The 20156-nt window shown below is 40.0% G+C and overlaps 1 protein-coding gene and 1 long non-coding RNA gene across 2 annotated transcripts in view; one reads left to right on the plus strand and one right to left on the minus strand.

The window, feature by feature from the left end:
* LOC104964719 (uncharacterized) overlaps positions 1–5157 on the minus strand; it is a 6316-nt gene extending 1159 nt beyond the window's left edge. Inside the window, exons 1-2 of the long non-coding RNA XR_800456.1 lie at positions 4800–5157; positions 3859–3865 (exon numbers count right to left, since the gene is read on the minus strand). This is a non-coding gene — a long non-coding RNA (uncharacterized lncRNA). The remainder of the gene's footprint in view (positions 1–3858; positions 3866–4799) is intronic.
* Positions 1–20156, plus strand: part of tom1 (target of myb1 membrane trafficking protein) — a 154909-nt gene that overhangs the window by 70773 nt on the left and 63980 nt on the right.

Consider the following 20156-nt stretch of genomic DNA (forward strand, 5'->3'; position numbering starts at 1 on the left):
AAAAGAGCATTAAAACTGACGGCATGTTTAAACTACATTTCCCCATTAAAACATTGATTTTAACATTAACAGTAACAAGGTCGTAATTAGCAACGCCAGAAATAAAAAAAATAAATGTTTTTGTTTCTAAATCTAAAAACAGCAATAGCCTATTAGAACTAATTGAAACCACAGTTTCAATTATCTCAAGGTTATTTTCATTCGTTGTAGTATTTTTGATAGTATGATTTATTTTGTAATTGATGTTATTCAATCAAGCCTTAAACTGATGGCACTTGTCCCTATAGCCTGTTTTAAATTGAAGTTGTTTGAGGTCCTTACCATCAGCTGCTCTTGCAGTAATAATAGTGTACCTTAATGTCCCAAATGTGCACAATGTAGTGACTGCTTTTCGTCTTTTTGTTTACTTAGTTGTGTTTCCTGTATTTTATATGTCTGTGTTATGTGTAAAGGTTAAAGGTGGGGTAGGTACATTTGAGAAACCGGCTCGAGATACACTTTTTGTTATATTCCATGGAATGCTCTTAACATCCCGATAGCAATGAATATCTGAAGTGTTTTGACAAAAAATCCATAAAAAAATGTCATCTGTGGAAGGCTCTGTAAGGAAGTGGCATATTTTTTCCGGTTGTGTATTTTCAAATTCTAGCTCACTCGAGCTGGTTTCTACAAAATTACCTACCCCACCTTTGAATAAAAAAAAATAAAAAAAATTTTAAAAATCTTTTTAAATTTTTGTTATATGTCAGATTCCTCCACGTACCACTAGCGGGAGCTGGCGTACCACCAGTGGTACACGTACCACAGGTTGAGAACCACTGTCCTACAGTATGCCCCCAAATCTGATTTGTATATCTAAAAGCTCCCAAAGGGTTTACAAAGACAAGAAAAGCATAGTTAAATGCAATCCATTTACCATTTGCTAATTAGTACTTGAGCTACTGGCAGATTTTACATAACTCAATCACCTTCAATAGCTAAACAACGATTGAAAAGATACTGCACTGTACACTTATTTAAAATTAGTTAGATTAAAAAAGGAGTATATGCTCACAGAGAACCTCTTGAGGTAGAGTGCAAGAGGCTTTGATGTTGTATTGATTGATTTATAACTGTGGAAATGTACATTTTGTTGAATTCATCTCTCTTTTATTTTTTCGAGTACCAATTCTATATATCATAGGAACATAGGTTTTCTTTCTTGCAAGTTTGGCCCTTTTTCTTTGCAGATTTAATTTAACTTTGGCTTTTATATTTTTCCTTCATATTGCAAAGCCTCCTTTTGAAGTGTATGCACCAATTAACAGCAGGTAGTCTGATCCAGATGCGTCTCCCAGGATACCTGACTGGGATTTAATAAGGTTGCATAGACTCAGCAGAGTAAAATCATTGCAGATCAATAAAGAGTTTGAGGCCTGTGTCCACATAGCACCTTCATTAGGAAGAAAAGGGCTGAGAGGGCTCTGGGGAGCGCTTTCTTATTGTCTCTATGAAAACGATCTCTCTAACGTCTTACCACTGTTGTATGAAAATCTAGCATTTCCCCATTCGATCTGTATGTACTACTGCATATATTTTTTTGATATTGTTTGTTCACCATTCCAACCAATTAAAAGATGCTTTGGGCACACTTTGAATGGATGAGTGAGACATTCAGGTACGGATATAAAAGTACAACTCTCACATTGACCATCCATTATCCATTTGCCCTTCTGCTCAAATTAGCTCTTGGTGTTAGTTATAATTATGTTTGAAACACGCTACCAAAAACAAGCTTCTACTATTTATATGGTGACGTCACTTGTGCTTTTTTATAAAGTTCATGTATTTTCAACTTCAAGCTTGGAGCAGCCATGAAAAAAGGGCAGTCAGAAATAAAGATTCTGCTTAATTTTTTCTTGAGGAGCTCTGAAAAAGGCGCAATATGGACACAGGACCTTTTGCAACACCTGCTTGAGGGGAATGTGTTTTATCCGTTTGACTTATGGCAAGATGGCTGAACTTATGAAACAATAATACCTGCATACACTAGTTGGTGTGACCTCGTTTTGACCTGCAAGAGTACAGCATAATCCAGAATTGATTGCGTTACAACAGTTGCTACAGAGACCCTCAGTGGTTTCCTCGCCCCGGGTTTGAAAGGCATTGCAGCAGAATAGCGTATCTGTTGGAACTCCCACGAAGCATTGCCCTCACTAAACAAGGCCAATCTCCCTTTCATCTGGAGGAAGGTTGCCTCTGCTCTCCCTCCTGACTCCAGTGTTTACACCCAGACAGTGAGCGGCTCAATGAACAGCTGTCAAGCTGCTCTATGGACATTCAATAAAACAACCTCTGCACTGCTCTGCCACTGCCCTGGAACAAGTCTATTTTAGTGTCACCCGTCCCCCGTCCCCCCTCCCGTCCCTCTCTGATACACCCTGTCATCTATGATTTAACCTCTCTCTTTTGTCAGTGGTTAAATCAAGAAAAGCGTAACCAGCATAATGAGCTTAAAAATGATGGACTCCCGGCTTAATATTGAAAATCGAATCGGCAACTAGAAACATCAACATTTCTATAAATAATGTCAATAATGATCAAATAAGCTTTAGATATGTAATTATAAACCCTTCAATGTCTCTAAAATTCCACAGTTTTCTTAGAAGTGTATTTTTGTGCAGGTAGAACTATTTCTGTCTTGTTGTGAGATGAACTATTTATAACAACAATTGCAAAATACAGATTTTGATGGTGTTGTTGCTCTACTCCCAAGAGTGTATAAAGTAGACACACACCATACTTATTATTTATGAAAGCAGGTAGGGGCAATGTTTTTATTCACACACTACAATCTCATGATAAAAGACAACTTGATTATAAACATTAGTAAACAATGAAATATTAATTTATAATGTTAACCATTATTAATGCTACATTATAAAACGGACAAGTCAAATCAAGCAATCTGATTGGTTCTTAGCCGTGATATAATGAGCGTATATCACGGGTAGAATTGCAGTTACTTTTCACAACAAGTCAGTATCCCTCCACGTCTGAGAAAAGCTACAACCGTTACAACTGTTACATTACGTCCGTTACGAAACTAACTACCTGAATAAGCTTTTGTGATGACTAGACAAAATGTAGTAATAAACAGCAACAACAACATCACTATATCGTGATGGAAAAAAAATGGTTGTAAAGTGTGATGTCACAATAAATTAAAATACATTCATAAAGAAAATGTAGCGGGCAATTAAGTCTTAATGAATGAACATAATGAAAACCCTATGTAAAAGGGTCGCTTCTATAATTACAGTATTTCTGAGTGTGCTGTAGAAAACAGACAGAGCAATGTTGACATGGATGTCAAATTGAAACACAATAATTGCACCACCTGGAAATATGGTACGCCATCTTTATAAACAGTGCTATAACCACGTTAATATGCTATACTTAAAAATATTCAGAAAATACCTTTAGAGCATTAACATTTCTTTCACACTTCTTTGCATTTTTTCTTTATTCTCTTTTACCTCCTGTTTTTTTTCTTTCAACCAATTTTTTCTAATGCTGTTGCTGTAACATGACAATGCACCTTCTCTTGCTTCTGACTATGGATTTAAATGGTAAGACAATGAAATACACAATTAAGTGTGAACCTGTGTAAGGAGAATAAATATCTATGAAGTTTTCTCCTCTCCATACGAGATGTAGGCCTCAGAAAAACGAGGCCTGAGAGAGGTTCAATTATAGAATTTCCATGTGAAGCCTCACTTAACATCACTCCGGGGGGGCAGAGGAAGATGGAGTTGCACTTAATTTAGCAGCGGGGGAGTCATGACTGTATCATGTGGCTGTGATTGTTCCTGCCACCTCCAGCCTGGGCGATGGTGTGAGAAACCTGCAGCGACACTGATTTAGGCTGGAGCCACACGAGAACGGTAATGCAAACGAACCGAAATTGTTATCAAAAAAGTATTCCGTCCACGCGCAATAGGCACCAGAAACGTGTCCTTCCACACAAGACCGCTCGACCTGCTGGAGATGCTGTAGTACATATGCCGGGCCTGTAAGTGGCGCTGTACTTCCGCTACACCAAAAGCAGCGAAGAAGACTTCCCAGCATGGTTTCCATGGTTGCCCTTCTGTTTATTCTCCGCGGTGGATTTAGCAGCAGAGGTGGGGAGAGGCAGGGCTCTTTTTCTCCCTTTTTTTCTATCTCTGATCTCTCGTGCTGATCCTCTGCTCAGTCGGCTGTCCGATTAGGAGCTGTTTCACTCGCGTTGTTATGGTTCAGTATCGGTCAGAGTCAACGTAGTTCGTAGCTAATGAGATGACTCTGCTGACGTGTCAAGAACCTAAGACAGATAAGCGACATTTTGAGCGCGGAAACATTTTTTAAGTTTCGGCTAACGAAACTCTTGCCGTGCGGGGGGGGTCTGCTGAGGCGCAGGCCTGCTGGGTGCACTGTCCTGCGAAGGATGTACCGGACGCTGGCGTCGAAACACGTCGGAAAAGACTGTGTTGGCAAAGCAAATGGCAGCAATGACGCGGGTGACGATGTGGNNNNATATTATCAAATTGAATAATTCAATGTATACGACAGTGCCATAGCTAAATGTGTTAGGTGACGTCTAAAGGTGTGTTTGGCTCCGCTGACCGGTCCCTCACAGTGGGACAGATCTAGCTAGTTCCAGCTAATGATATGGCTGCTGCCCCTCCCTACACGCAGATCCCGCAGGTACTCAAACCTCATCTTATGCCCAAATGCGGCGCAAACGCGCTCCACAGCCGTTGCGAGGTTCAGGCGCTAACAGTTCATGAGCATGCTCCCCCGCCCCCTGTCAACACTCGCGACACATGAGTGGCCAGCCTAAACAACAATAAGCGCTGCTTGGCAACCGTGTGTGGCGGCAAAGTACATAGACATTTTGACAGGAGAGATTTAGTTTTGCCGGTATTCAACCAGTCATAGTCCGGTAATTATTTACACTCTAAGAAGAGTCCTACACAACAGACATGGCGTCAAAAAGGAGTAATGTGTGGGAATATTTCGACCAGGTTAGTGAGTGCGGTGTAGAGGTCAAACTATGCCAAATTAAACTTATATACATACTATACCTTGCTATACCCGCAACCTCCGTTCCAGCTGAGAGGGTCTTCTCTACAGCTGGCCTGATTGTGAATCGCACATGAAAGCTGTAGGCCTATAGCTGTCAAACTGTGATCACCAGTTCAATACATTTGACTTGGTTTCTATGCTTATTTGAACATGTATTTATTTATTTCTTAAATGTTTTTCTTTGTTGTTTTTATAGGATATGTACATTTCGGTTAACCGGTTAACCGTTTTTGGGGGGATCGAATATTTGAATATACATTTGCTTTCAAATTCCCATCCCTAAGCATGCCCTATCAATTGTTTTCAAGCTCAATTTAACAGATCATATGTTACCGGAACTTCTTCCATTTGTCTGGGACATTGAAATCTTCCTGGACACATTGACCAGCCCGTAAACACTGCTCTAGTCTAAACACAATAAGACGGAGGTAAAAAAGCCTTACTAGTCTTAGCTGAGCGTACTGTACAGGAGCTTTTGACCTTGGAGATAACCCTGAGTGAGTTCATGCATGTCTGGTTGAAACCTCCACAGTGCGGTGATGTTTCACACCCTTGAGGAAAGTGATATGGTAATGGGAGGGTTGTGGAGGTCATATTAGACACGTACAGTAGATCCATCACGGAGGACAACATACACGGGAAGGCGTACATGTTATCTATTCGAGTAAACCCTCCATCCCCTAAAAATAGACGGACAAAAAGCCTTTTCGCAGTTCTGTCCTGGACTCAAGAAAGTCTTGGTCGACTAATATTCACGGGATTTTGAAGATCAATTAGTGAAGTTATTTCTCCACTAAGAATCATGCAAAAGCAACACTTTATTGTCTTAACCAGAGATGTGTGCTCTTAAATGTCCTCAAAAATGGTCATATTGCATAGAAATAGCATTTACAGGTCTCCCTTGAAAAAGAGATCTCAATTGGATTTTACCTGGATAAATAAAGGTTTTGAATTGAATTACAAATATTTATATATTTGACGATTCGGGGATTCATCGAGTTAAAAGCGTACATTTAACTATTAGGAATTGAGAGATGTTATGTTCCTCAGTTCTTGGGGAATAGTGTAACAGATATGTGCTGCCTGATAGGAAAAGTTTGATTGCCCACAGGTTATTTTTCTATTAAGTATTTTTCAATCTCTTCTGGTAGTAGCTCTGGTTGATTTTGTCTCGTGAATGCATTGAGCGGAGGGGGTGTTTGTTTAGACTGCGACTTAGTAGCGTTTCCAACAACAATGCTCTCCTGAGAACAACATCTCAAAGATTGCAGCACAGTTATGTTTTATGAACCAACACAGAAAGGCATAAGGAAGATTAAAAAATGTTTTCCAACACACCATTTCTCAGTCAAACTGGAGTAAGGGTAAGATACAGTGCAAAAACAAACCTGCCTCCACCGTTATGCTCCATTATTCTATAACCACAGGGCTTGCAGGGAAGATGACTTGCACACATTTCCATGCCTGCTGACAACATCAATATTTTATGTATTCAATATTATGCACAAAGAATATATGTTTATAAAGTAACCGAAACACACAGACAATGAATCAGGCTTTGCTACGGTCCTGTGTCTCTTCTGGGTCAAGCTGTAAACAACAAGATCAGGGTAACCTTCCCCTAAAAACAAGAACAATTCCAGCCCTCTTTGGGATCAGCACCACCTTAACAGTGTGGACCATAATACTACCGATATATTTTGACTATAATCACTAGGGATGCTCCGATATATCGGCCGATACTCACTCACGGTGCTCTCTAACGCATGACGTAAAATGATGACGTAAAATACATGACACTTTTCTCTGTGCGCGGCAAAACAAGCTCGCCAAAATGGCTTCACCAGTCTGGCAGTATTTTAAGGTGTCCGAAAAGGACAGTAAAATAGCGGTATGCAACGTGTGTGAAGCAGAAATCCTGCAGCTCCACCCGCTGTGACGGACCGCTGAGCGGAGCAACACACACACTAAGAGTTAGACCTAACACACTTAGCTATTTTATCTACCTCTGGAACTAGCTAAACTAGTTATAAATATATTAATTCCTCCGTCGGGTCACTCATTACCGGAGTAATTAATGGAAGTACCCCATAGGTCCCGCCCACTCGATCGGATCGGCGATCGGTATCGGTCGATACTGATTCCGGCGATCGGCCCCAAAATTGGCGATTGGAGCATCCCTAGTTTCTGCATGTCAAATTTTACGAAAAATGAATGGAAATTCAGACCAAGTTGGAGAAATTCCATGGATCCTCTTGATTATTAGCCGCTAACACAACAGTGGAGAATTAATTTGAACACCTATAAAATTGGTTATGAGACAATTATAGACCTTTTAAGAGTTTAAAGAGTTTTTATGGGCCATGGAGTTAGAGCAAGAGTTACCATCAGAGGACAGAGCAGACACATGCATTTCACAAGAAGCATTAATCACTCTTGCATGTCCATTTGCATTTCAACCAATCGCTGCCAATCCCCTGAGCATGTTCGGCATATGATTATTATTACGGCCCTCTAGAGAGAGAGAAGATATTAAGAGTTGGGGGTAGGGGATGTGGGTCTTTGTGGGCAGTACCTATCCCACTTATAGTTGGATAGGTACTGGGGTAGGTAGTATAAGCAATACTTTCCACGTGAAGGTCGACCCAGGTTAGCTGTCCGCTTGCTGCATACTTTTCTCTGCCCTACATGAGAAAACACTGCTAAGAGTTTGGCTTTTGTCTTCACTGTCCTCTCATCCACCCCTCCCCTCCTCTCCTCTCTGGCTCCTCTCTTATCTTTCTTTTTTGGTTCTCTCGGGGCTATGCAAAAAGAAGCCGGATAATCTTGGTGCATGCAGCCCGCGAGAGTCTTCTGCAGAGAGAGTGAGTGGCTGGCTCACTTACACAGCGACAACCCCAAAACATTTGCTGCTGCATGATGTGAGCGGAAAAGGAACGTACCTGGCTCGTGGTCCTGTTCAGGTTGGTGTCCCCCCTCTTGGCCCGAGACTCTACATGGCACTGGTGTGTTTGTGTCTGCACGTGTGTGTGTGTGTGTGTGTGTGTGTGTGTGTGTGTGTGTGTGTGTGTGTGTGTGTGTGTGTGTGTGTGTGTGTGTGTGTGTGTGTGTGTGTGTGTGTGTGTGTGTGTGGAGGAGAGAGAGAGCAGCTGTTGAGAGTGCAGGGTAGAAGATGGGTACTCAGTGTGTGCTAAGACAGAGCTGTGCATCTCCCTCCCTCTCTTCTCTCTCTTCTCTCTCTCTCTCTCTCTCTCTCTCTCACTCTCTGCAAGTATAATCCTTTCCACAGTCTAAGGGGACGAGCTGCAAATGAACCAGCTCTATCTCTCCCTCTCTCCCTCCACTTCCCTCTCACTCTGTATCTCGGCTTTGCACATGAGCCTCGAGCAGAATTACCCTCCCCATGCTTCCACCTTGCCGTAGATAAGGCAGTATTGCAGAGAGCAGGCTTGCTGTTAATGACTGCTACAACTCTATAAAGTCCTCTTTTTTCTCACTCGGGTCCTGAAAACAGCGCCAGAGTTTGTTTGTGTCGCAGTGACTCCTCGCTGCGATAACGCCGTCTCTCCAGCTGTGCCATTAAGACGTGCAACTTTATTGTTTATACAAGCACTAAGGGCGCGATAATACCTCTGTCATTTGCTTGCTTTGAGTCGGGCTTGTTTGTGCCGAGGCTTTCAGATGCATTTGAGGTTTCATGTTCTCGTTTCTGGCAACAGTTTAAGATGCACTATGCAAATGCTGTTAGTGACTCAGACTATCCTCATTCCATCTGGGAATGTCTGACAATATATACACACAGGCTGAATGTTTGTGGAGATTTTCTCTTTCTATACTTGTAATTAGAGCCTCCATGCTTATAGCCTTATAATGTATTCAAACTGCTGTTCTACAATCCCCTCATAAAGATAGGGTTAGTTCAGGCAAATAACAAATATATTGGTTTTTGCAGTGTAACCGCTTGTCTACATATTTTTGATGCCATCTCGGTACGGGGTTGCTTTTGAAAGAACAAATATGTTGTGCTGCTGGAGCTGCAACGAGTCAGTTAAACAAGTATTGAATCTACAGGAAATGTCTCCAATTATTTCTAATTAAATTTTCAAGCAAAAACGAATGCGTTCTGCACGTTCTTTTGTTTTGTTTCCTAGTAGAGTACAAATATTGGGCTTTTGGCCAGCTCCAATAAGAACTATTTCTCTCATTTTAGTAAGACAGTACTCGACACAGGGCCCTGATCTCAATCATTGGCATCAAAATTGGCCAAAAAGAACGTCTGTGTTTTTTTGGAAGGAATATTTATATTTCAATTTTTAGCAGGTCCCAGAAAGTCCAACACAATTTGACGCATGTGAAACAGTGGCAAAAATCTAAATTGGATGCATTGTGTTCTATTTGTCTCTATGTCCTAATTGGCACAGTGTGACACTATTTTCCTCAGGCATCCCGTTTCTATTTCTGCCCATTGCTCACAGTGCTGCATTGGATGAGAAACAGATATTTTTGAGAAGTTGAAATTAGGAGTTATCTATACAATACCTCTTCAACAATCCAAGGATTTTTTTGGCTATGTTGTGCATGTGTTACCTCCACCACACAATGTAGGTGAATATAATCAAATGTTCCTTGCTTATATAATCAAGTAATGATACATTCAAAATCAACAGCAGCATTTATTTCCTAAGAAGTTTACACACTTGTTTTTACAGAGTTGTAAATCTGTCCACAGTGAAGGTTATTCAGAGTTACCAGGACATTATTTATTGAACGAGACATTTATTTTACCAGGTTATTTTGAATGTACATGATTTCATTTTTCATGCCAGGTTTTGACTTCCTGCTTTTTTTTTGTCAGTAACGATAGTCAGATTAGGCGATTATATTTCATTATAGTTGTAAAAACCTTTGTGTGCCTTGCCCAGAGACATGAGAGACTCCATGACCAATCAAAGCTTGCAGTCTTCATCGACATCATCTTGAAGGGGCGCTCAGGATCGTCTCATGGGAAATATGACTGACCTTTACTCTGGTTGTACTTTGGCCTTTAAACGGCTGTAGAAAATACTTAATCATAGCATAAAACCCAGCAAACGCTCACATTTGAGAAGCTGGAACCAGTGGAAAAATGAGAAATAACTTATAATGCATCCAAATTGTTGGCAATTATTCAATCCTTCCACTGGCAGAATATTAAGAACATTTTTGTTTTGTGGCCACCTCACAATTCCATTTGCCTCCGTTGCACTGGGGAAACAGCAACAAATTTGAATATCTAAAAACTGAACCTTTAAAGCCTGGGATGGTCTTATAAATATACCAGGATGTTATTTGTTCCTGGTGCCAAATAAGGATGTCATGCCAGGTGGAATTAGTCTAAGACATCAGTACTTGTGCTCCGGATATACAGTATGCCTCCTATTCATGTCATTCAATTTCACTGCAACTGACTTCTGCAAGAGCAATCAGCAGCATACAGAACAAATTGGTTGTGATGTTAGGGTGCGTTCCAGTTTGGCTTACACATCCACATTGTGACAGATATATCCATCTGTACGCGCATGTTTCTATCATGTGCGCCTTTGCATGTTTAGACCAATTTCCTCTTCCTCCATGCCCACTCAAAAGCTCCCGGTTCCTAATTTAGACCGAGTGTTTCTCTCCACCCACGCACTCGGCCTATACTGTGTGTATCCTGTGCTCCAACGCGTCAAACCTCTCGCCTCCGCCGCCATGGCTGCAGGTTGGAAAAACCGACGCGAGCCCAGCAGATTATGAGCGTGTCAAATTGGCAGAATGTATTAGCTTCACACCGATCACGGTCACATTTACCCCGACAAGTCAATTATCAAGATAGATAGCTCGCACAGACAATAGCCTTGAACTGCAACTGGACCCATTTTCTGCTTAGTGGACGGAGAGGAATGAAGAGGGATTGAGAGGAGAAGGAAAGTAAGCATTAGCGATGTTGTGATGTTGTGAGAAAATGCTACTTTCAGCACAGCTAAATCAGATTTGGTAGACAGAGATAAAATAAGGGTTGAGGAAAAGAAAATTGAGAAGAAAACAGCCTATATTCTTGCAGACTCTTGCCTTTGGATCCAGGCTAGGGGCCCGGGTGGCAGAAATATGGAGGGATAGGCACACTTGTCATCCCAATGAAATCATTCTCCAGGGCTGCTGAGGAAAGCTGCTCAGAGATGAGATTCTACAGCCTGTGAATGTGTGTGTGTAAGACATAAAGCAAGACAAGTGGAAGAGACAGAAAACTAAGACCAAAAACTGTTTGCTGATCATATCGTGCTTGCTTATTATAGGTATCTTTCTTCTCTTGCACTCAGAGCCTGCAGATTTGTCTCGCTCTTAAATCTGCTTCCTGCGTCTCTCAACACCACAAACAACATGACATGATTTGTGTCGGCATGTTGGTATTCACTTCAGTGATCCATAAAGCAACATGACATTACACTGAAATCTGTTTTAGCAGTAGCAAATCATTTTTTATAATAGTAATTGTTTTTAGGGTTCACGAATCAATAAAGTGGCCTCTAGAATGACTGCAAATGATTGTAAGTAGTAGCGACTAAACTGATATGATTAGACAATTAATCAATTAGTTGATTACAAAATTTGGGGCAACTTCTTTGATCAGTAACAGTTATTTCGCTGTGCTCGACTTTTCTTTCACTTATGTGACAAAATGTTTAAAATTTGACACTTGGAGACCTAAAGGGGCCCTATTTGGAGTTTTCCCTTTGCTGTAGTTTGTACAAAGGCTAACATCCCAAAGTTCTCTCTCGCACACATTTTTATAGATCATAAGTTCTTTAAATAATAGTGTATCATTAATTGTAGCCCTAGTGTTCTGTTAACAATCGTTCAATTTAGGGGTGGGGGAGTTGGTCTCGCTTCAGCTGCAGAAACTCAGTAGTGGTTTGTCACAAGTGAATAGATGGTCCACCTTCAAAGTCAGCCCACCTAAAGTTTGAGTCGTTGGTTTCATTGCTAGCTTCGGGGCTAACCAGAGCCCCTTCACTTGGTCTTGCCAAACACCGGAAAAAATCTTGCACTTAGTCACATAAAGAGCTCTTAACAACATGCCTGTGATTTGTACTTCGCCTACTCACAGTCCACCAGGCCAACAACAATGTGAACCAGCGCAAACCTGGCTTGTTACTACTCGAAGCATGAAATAAAGCATGCGAGAGTGTAGGAGTGAAACCAATCTAACGGAACAAACAGAGAGACGCTCAGATAAAAAACAGCAGTAAACTGAGATTTTACTATGTGCTTCTTACAAAGTTACAGCCTCACACTCTTGGATATCACACCAACACACACTGGAAGAATTGTGGGAGGATAGTAGTTATTGAATTCGAATTTGGTTAATTTGTGGGTTTTAAATTAATTATATTTATTATCAGTTTATTGATTTATTGAAAATGAATTTCCTCTCTAAATAAAAAAGTTGACATGTCATTTGACATATGAACATAAATATTCAATTGATTTGATTACCTAATATAAATCTGTATCAACACATTTTTTTTCTATATTTCCAAGCCTTGAATAATTCCATTAACTTTCTAATCATCACTCTCCCCCTCCCTCTTTCACCCCCCTCTCTCCTCATTTCAGAGACCCTATTATTCCACTAGACAGATGCTTTTTATTTGAGAGTCTAATCGTGGTTTCAGAAGGGTCCTTCTATATAATCAGCAAATGAGTAGCTTGTTAAATGTTGTTCACTGTAATTTAGACGTCAGCGCTGCCTGGCTGCATAAGTTATGTCTGCTTTCAGGGAGACATGTGTCAGAGCTGTCACGCCGGCTTATGAGAAAACAAAGAGCTGTCACATACAGTAGCACACGTAGAAGTATAAGCAGCTCACACACATGATGCCAACAAACACACAGAATGAATGCCTGTGTGTGTGTGTGTGTGTGTGTGTGTGTGTGTGTAGGCCTGTCGCGATAAGCAACTGTACTTATCGTACGATAAATCAGAATGAACTTGAAACATTTTCTGACCTCGATTAAATGCCGTTTACATGCGTGTTTGTTTACATAAGGATATGGCCTGTTGAGTTTTTTTTGCTTGTGAGACAATGTGTGCTCATATTTATTTATTTGTATATATATATAGAGATAGATAGAGATAGAGATAGAGATAGAGAGAGCTCTGTTTTCCAGCCTGAGTCTATTTAATTTATTGTTTTGATTGGGTGTTATTTAATTAATTTTTTATAATTTAATTTATTTGTTTATTTATTATATATCATTTATATATTTTAATATTATTTCATATTTAATTTGCAATGTTGAATGTTCAATAAAAAATGGTTAGCGAGGTAGTGTTAGCAGCAGGCTAGCAGCTATGTTTTGATATTGCAGTGCTTACAAATACTACATTCATAACTATAAATGAATATCCTTGGGTAACACTTTGGTTTAATACAGAGACACAGGAAGACACATCAGATGTTGAATGTTTACTCTAATCCTACCAACTGAGGTCCCCACAGACCCCAGAGGTATACTCTCAAATGTATCATTAAAATATGTTTCCAATGACTTTATATTAAAGGTGACCGACATAGATTCAGCAGATACAGATATCTTCATGCATTCTGTCTATTTTCGATTAAAAACAATATGCAAATGAACAGTTATTTTCTTAAATAAAAATATGTTGTTCTTTTGATGACAGTGACAAAACTTTATTGAATTAAGATTCTATAAGAAATAAGGAACATTATGTTGTTAGGACGAGGGTCTAACCACATTGGTTTATCCATGTTAAAATGTCAAACAAGACACCCCTGTTTCTTAGTAAAGCATTCAGAGCCAACATCAAAATGCTAAAATATTTAGCAAGTCAAATGTTTACCCTGTGTCATTATTTTAGTTACATGTGTAAGCATGAGCAAGATTTGCACTAGGAAAAAGTCAAACAGATGCTGATTAGTATCGCAGGTATTAGAAAAAAAAAGTCTTAAATATTCATCCTAATAGCTCTCACTGTGCAGTGATGGAGCGACTGAAAGAGCAACACTGCCATCTTAAGAGCCAGTCGCTAACATGGATAAAGCAGCTCAGCAGCAGGTGAACAGGTTGTTCTCCCTTCCCTTTGGTGGGAAACCTCTCTGCTTGCTGCAGTGATGCAGAACTGTTTTCCATGGTGTCACACCTCACAAATTACATTTCTACCTGATGTCTGCTGGGCTCTGAACATGTACCAGTAGGGCTGTTTGATAGAAACTTATTGAGCCACAAATTTAGACTCGATGACACGTCTTAAGTCAATTTGTATGTGGTTCAAGTTACAAACCGGATTCCCTATTCTGCCATATAATCCTGTGCTTTGAACAAATAAGACTTGATATCCCTGATGAATGATGTCTGAGCCGTTCTGGCTACACATCCAGCATGTCAATGACTGATATGTCAAACATTGTGTGGTGTTGTGCCTGAAGCACAAACCAATCTCACACTGATAAATCTGCTACATAAAACAAATAAAGCACACAGAGGTACTTTCTTCATCTTCTAACCTCTCTCTTCTGTCACAGAAATACGCTTTTTACCTGTGCCCATTCCTTTCTGCACTCTGTGCATAGACTTGCCACAGTAATGCCATGTGATAGGCTGTTCTCTCCCGGGGATGTCACTGAATATCAAACCCTTATCAAGGACGAAAAGTTAGAGCTGTAGGAAAAAAAAAGGAGATGAATATCTATGATTCAGTATTTCAGGGAAAGTTGTCAAATTAGACTGAATGCATTTCCCACTGCATTCGACATGCAGACAGTGTGATAGCAGCAAGAAGACCTTGAGGTAACCCCTCGCACACACGCTCAAACACATAGAGCAAAATCCACAACCCCATGATGATTGTAAATGCCTTTCCTAAGGTACCTTAACAAAGGCAATTAGAGGCATGTCTTCTGTTGTAAAATCTGACTTTGCTTTTATATGGCAGAAACATTTATCCAGAGACATCTCTTGCAATACCAAACAAGCTCACAGAAAGATGCAAGAGAAAAGAGACCTTCTGCAGAGGGATGTGTGAACAATGGATTCTTCAGACATTCTGTCAAGTGTAACTGTGATTTAACGTATTCCCTGTTTACTGCAGACAGACTCAATCTGTTTGGAGCTTTATTACAAAACTAAATCATGAACATCCTCATTCCAATCCACCAACCTGCGAGAGGAGTCATGTACTTTTTTAAGAAACCCAAACCCCTTTCATGCATGAATTATGAAAACCTCAGTCTGGATTTTTTTACCAATTGTTTTTATTGCCCTTGGAGCATGAAAAACAAGATTTTAAATTTAGTTTCTTTTTATCTAGTTTTTTTAAATTTAGAAAAAAAAATGTTTATATGTCCACTCAGGTGGACAGTATGCGTTAAAGTTTAAAGACATGTACATTGGGAAAAGATTATAAATAAAGATGTGCAAACTTTAAATTATATTATAATAACATAAGTATAGTGATTTACGGCCCAAAAAGATATTGCAAATGAAGTATTTTAAAGAACAACAGCAGCAGTACCAGTATGAATTATAGTTGAAATATAGCCAGTGATCCATGACGTCCACTTTAGTCGACAGGTGAATCATAATTTCCTGAAAACATCAAATCAATACTTTGACAATTTATGAATTATATGAATCCTTAGTTGTTACTTGATGTCACCAACATTGTTATACCTGCAGGGGGCGCTTTCCATAAAAGGATTGGCAAGATATCGACGAGTGATTCGGTCCATCTCATGGATGTATAATAATATTATAATAATAAGAATAACAGCGTCGGAGGCGGGGTCTCCCTCTTTCCTATGAGAGCTGCTCATTGGCGCATGAGGACAAAATGGCCCAACTTTTGAGAGAGCGAAACGTCACATATTACCCATCATGCCTAGCTGTCAGAGCAGAATCAAGGCAGTCATTTTGACTAATTAAGCAGGAAGCAAGGTTTTACTGATAACATTACAATTGGTAAGCTACACCAATGGCAAGAACCTGGACTGCTAAACAGAATGAAGTCTTTATTAATATTAATAGTGACACTTGTGTCAGAAGGGTACAAATGTTGGCTGTGAGAAATAGCTATAGGCTGTACTAATGTAACAAGTCCCTGGTGGGATTTAAAGAGACACTTCACCAATTTGTCAAGTCAATTTATAGGTCCCGGTGGGCACTTTTCTTCCTACGAAAATAACGCTCTTTACTATACCTCGGTTTGGAGACATTATTTAAAAAAGAACCTTGGTATATAAACTTAGGGGGGGGATTTAGTTTTTCCAGGCATGGAGGGTTTAAAAAATAGTGCTGTAATGAATGTCCGTGAATTCATTCAAACTTCTATTGAGGTTCTTGTGGATTCCCTAGCTTAAATAAAAATTCCTAGATTTGAATATGAGTAAGAACTTTCTTTGATGAATATAGTCAGTGTCTGCCTTTTAACTGCAGAAAAAAGTGGTTTCTGAAAATCGCAGAAACCGCAAACATATGGGCCTTTTTTTTGGAGCTCTGATTTTCATTTTGAAAATGATAAAAGTTTTTGCATCTTGTGTCATGTCAAAGGAAGTGCAAGACTCTTGTGGGATCAATACAGTTGATCTGATATCTCCACAGCCTGAGGAGTACACCAATGCGACTACAGCGCCATGTCCTGAGGTAGGATTTACCCTGGTGCCTTTGTCATAAACAGATAGCCTGGCTCACACATAACAACAAAACCCATCCTCCTTTCGATTAAAGAGGAATTATCACTTTTGTCATCAAGCTTTAAAATCGAGCCAGAAGCACACACTGGAGGTGGTTTACTTTGTATTCTAAACGCTCTGGTTAACCTCGCCGTCATAAAAAAAGAATACAATATGATGATAGCTTTCCAGGGCAGTAAAACCCTTCCTCATAATATTATAAACCAATAAGCGGTGTTTCAAACTACCTGAATCCTGTCACTGAACCTGAAGCAGCAATTTGTCCAAACAACCCATAAAGGAAAACCATGACAATTAAAAACAATATTAAGCTTATGGCAGTAGTATATGTTTGGGCATACAGTAAACCAATTACATTGATTTCCCAATGTCGTTTTGCATTTTTTCGAAATAAATCAAACCCAAGTTCATTTTAACTCATCAGCGTGCATGTCGATTGAATGAGAAAAACTTCAATGTAAAATACTAAGTGTGTGTATTCAAAGCTGATTCTAATGACTGACTACAATAGTAAGGCCGAGAGCAGAGTCGCAGCACATAGGAGTCAGATTTAACTCATCACGTGATGAGAGTAAGGAGAGTTGACCGACAAGACGATGGCGAACAGCAAAATCCCCTTGTAATGAATATTTCAGAATCAAACACATTGCTTAAAGGAAACCTGATAATGTCAGAGAAACATCTTGTCCAGTCTGTTCAAAGGAGGCAGCAACTGACTGGAATCCCCACACACAGACAATAGCAACATTGCATAAGGAATGCATCACAATAACCATTTTATGTTGATTAAAGAGTTAAATCCTAGGTCAAGTGTACGTTAGAGGGTCTTGAACATGTTGTCTTCAGTGATTGTGATGTTATGTTTAATGTCTGTTTCCTTGAGTCTTGTCTGAAATATTTGCCCTGGTTTGATGTTGAATAAAAGAAACATTTCAGACTTGATCTGAAAATAAAGTATTATCGAACCCTATGTTATTATGTCGTTTTCATAATCTTTGGAAGCAAAAATTGCACAGCCCTAGTGGCATACCTAATCAATTTACAGGCTTTGTATTGACCATCACCTTATCAAGATATGCCACAGTCCTATTTCCCAACATGCATCTACTCAAATCACACAACTTTATGACCTTAATTTCATCAATATACAGTACCCCCTTGTGCATCTGATGCAGGCAGATGCGTTCTAGCTTTTTAATCGTACCTGTGAGGTTGGAAATGACCCCGCCATGCCTCTCTCAACCATATTTTTCTTTTTGTTAGCCATCATGCTGCATGTCAACCACACACACATGTGCTCAGTCAGTCAGTCACTACTGCAGCTGAGGATAATACACTGCAGAAATCTATTGTGTAGCTGATGATGGGGACCATGTGTGCAGCTCATTCAAAATGATGCATAATTGGTTAGAAACTGCGATAGATATGTTGTCTAGCGTCCAGCCTTGCTCTGGTGCAGAGGAGATTAAACGAGCACACATCACTGTGCCCACATTAGCAGACCTGGGGTCATTATCAGCACTTTATGTCCAGCAACTGTCGATGGGAGAAGAAAATGGGAACGGCTGCTACTGAGAAAAATGTGACGCAGAGGTCTGCAATTAAGCTGATTTACAGCAGAAAAGCAAACCAGCATCCCTTCTGAGGAGAGGCTTCTCTCTGCTTATTCTCTCCATTTTTCTTCCCCTTGTACACAGCTTCAGGAGGCTGGAATACAAAAATACTGATGACAAAAGCATAAAAGGCTGCTTCACTTTTTTTCTTTATCCTACTTTATATTATCTGACTTTTTTCTCAAAGCTTATTGCATATCATTTGTCTTCAGACAGAAGGCTTTGCCTATAAAGACATCAGACATGATTTTTAGAGAAGAAAATCTCCCTTTGCAAGCAGTGCTGTGTGACAGTCGTCAACAACAACAAACAGCATATTCTATTTTAACACTATCTTCTATTCTCTTCTCCAAGTCCTCACATGTTCTTCAATGTGAGAAAAAAAATAACTTAAAGTTAAAGGAGATTTTTAAGCCATGCGTGTCCTGCTGCATGTTAGCTGTATCTGCCTGTAAAGATAAGTAAGGTGCACTCGGGCCGAAAGCAGGTCGAGTCAGGAACATTTCAAAGTGGATGGAAAGATGCTTTGAGTGCCCTAGAAAAAAAAGTGTGAGGAGATTCTTCATGCATTTCTATTCTGAAAGTTGAGTGCCGGTGTGAGTGACCCTCCTCATCATGATATTCAACCCAGTGGCAAAACATCTCAAAGCACCTGGCATCAGTGTTATGGCGCACTTACATTTTTAAGCGTGCCGTGCTGTGCCCAGCACGTTTTTGGTTGCGTTTCCACTAGGCTTAGTTCCGGCTAGCGGGTACTTTTTCACAGTTTTCTGGCTCTCCAAAATCGTGGTTCTTTCCGGGCCAACAACCGGGCTGAGTATGCTAAACTAGTGAGAGAATTGCTGGCAACTACAACAAAATGAACATATTTGACCGTGATTTCATTGTAATACACGTTTCAAAATGATGCCGAAGTAACAACACACTGATAACGGTTAGTAAAAACCATGAATTAATGCTTTGACAAGTCTGCAGACAGACGGCAGGCGAAAAACCTTTTAAAATGCGTGTTTTCTGAATGGCGATCGGCTAAGCTAACGCTGTATATGCTCCGACCGTCCACACTCACAACAACGGCCTACAGACATAAATAAACCAGTGACTGTATTCGCCATGACACAGACAGTCTGTGGTTTGTACTTGTTTAACTTTTGTCCAGTTTCTGAACAGATATGAGGACTTTTGAAAACTATATTTTATTTCTACTTACATCAACACAAATGAACCTACTGTAATGTATCTGGAACTCCCGGAACCTACTCTTGACCCCCATATCCCATATGAGATAAAATTTGAAAGGAAACGGTAGGGATAGTGTGTTTTCGTTATGTTGTAAATGTGGTGTAATGTCGTCTCTCAATATTGGCATTTAGAGGGCAATTTAACAAAGAGAGAGCCGAGACATTTCCGACGGTTCCTACTAGAACAGAACAACAAATTTGTCTACACAAAATATAGAATATATACATACAGAAAATACCTAGATTGGATTACCGCGTAGGTGCGTACCGAAGTGAGACCAAATCATGCCATATCAATTCCGGAACCATCCGGTCCGAGTGAAATACAACGCGAAGGTAATGTCAAATCCTTGACCCCATCATTGATAATCATTGCGTCACATCCCACCCTCGCGCACTTGCAGTAGAAGTTACGCTTTGTGTGTTTGGTTGTAGTCGGCGGTCAACTGACAATCGTGAGTT

The sequence above is a fragment of the Notothenia coriiceps genome, unplaced genomic scaffold, assembly GCF_000735185.1.
Source record: "Notothenia coriiceps isolate Sejong01 unplaced genomic scaffold, NC01 NC01_scaffold00037244, whole genome shotgun sequence".
In the NCBI taxonomy this organism is placed as follows: Eukaryota; Metazoa; Chordata; class Actinopteri; order Perciformes; family Nototheniidae; genus Notothenia; species Notothenia coriiceps.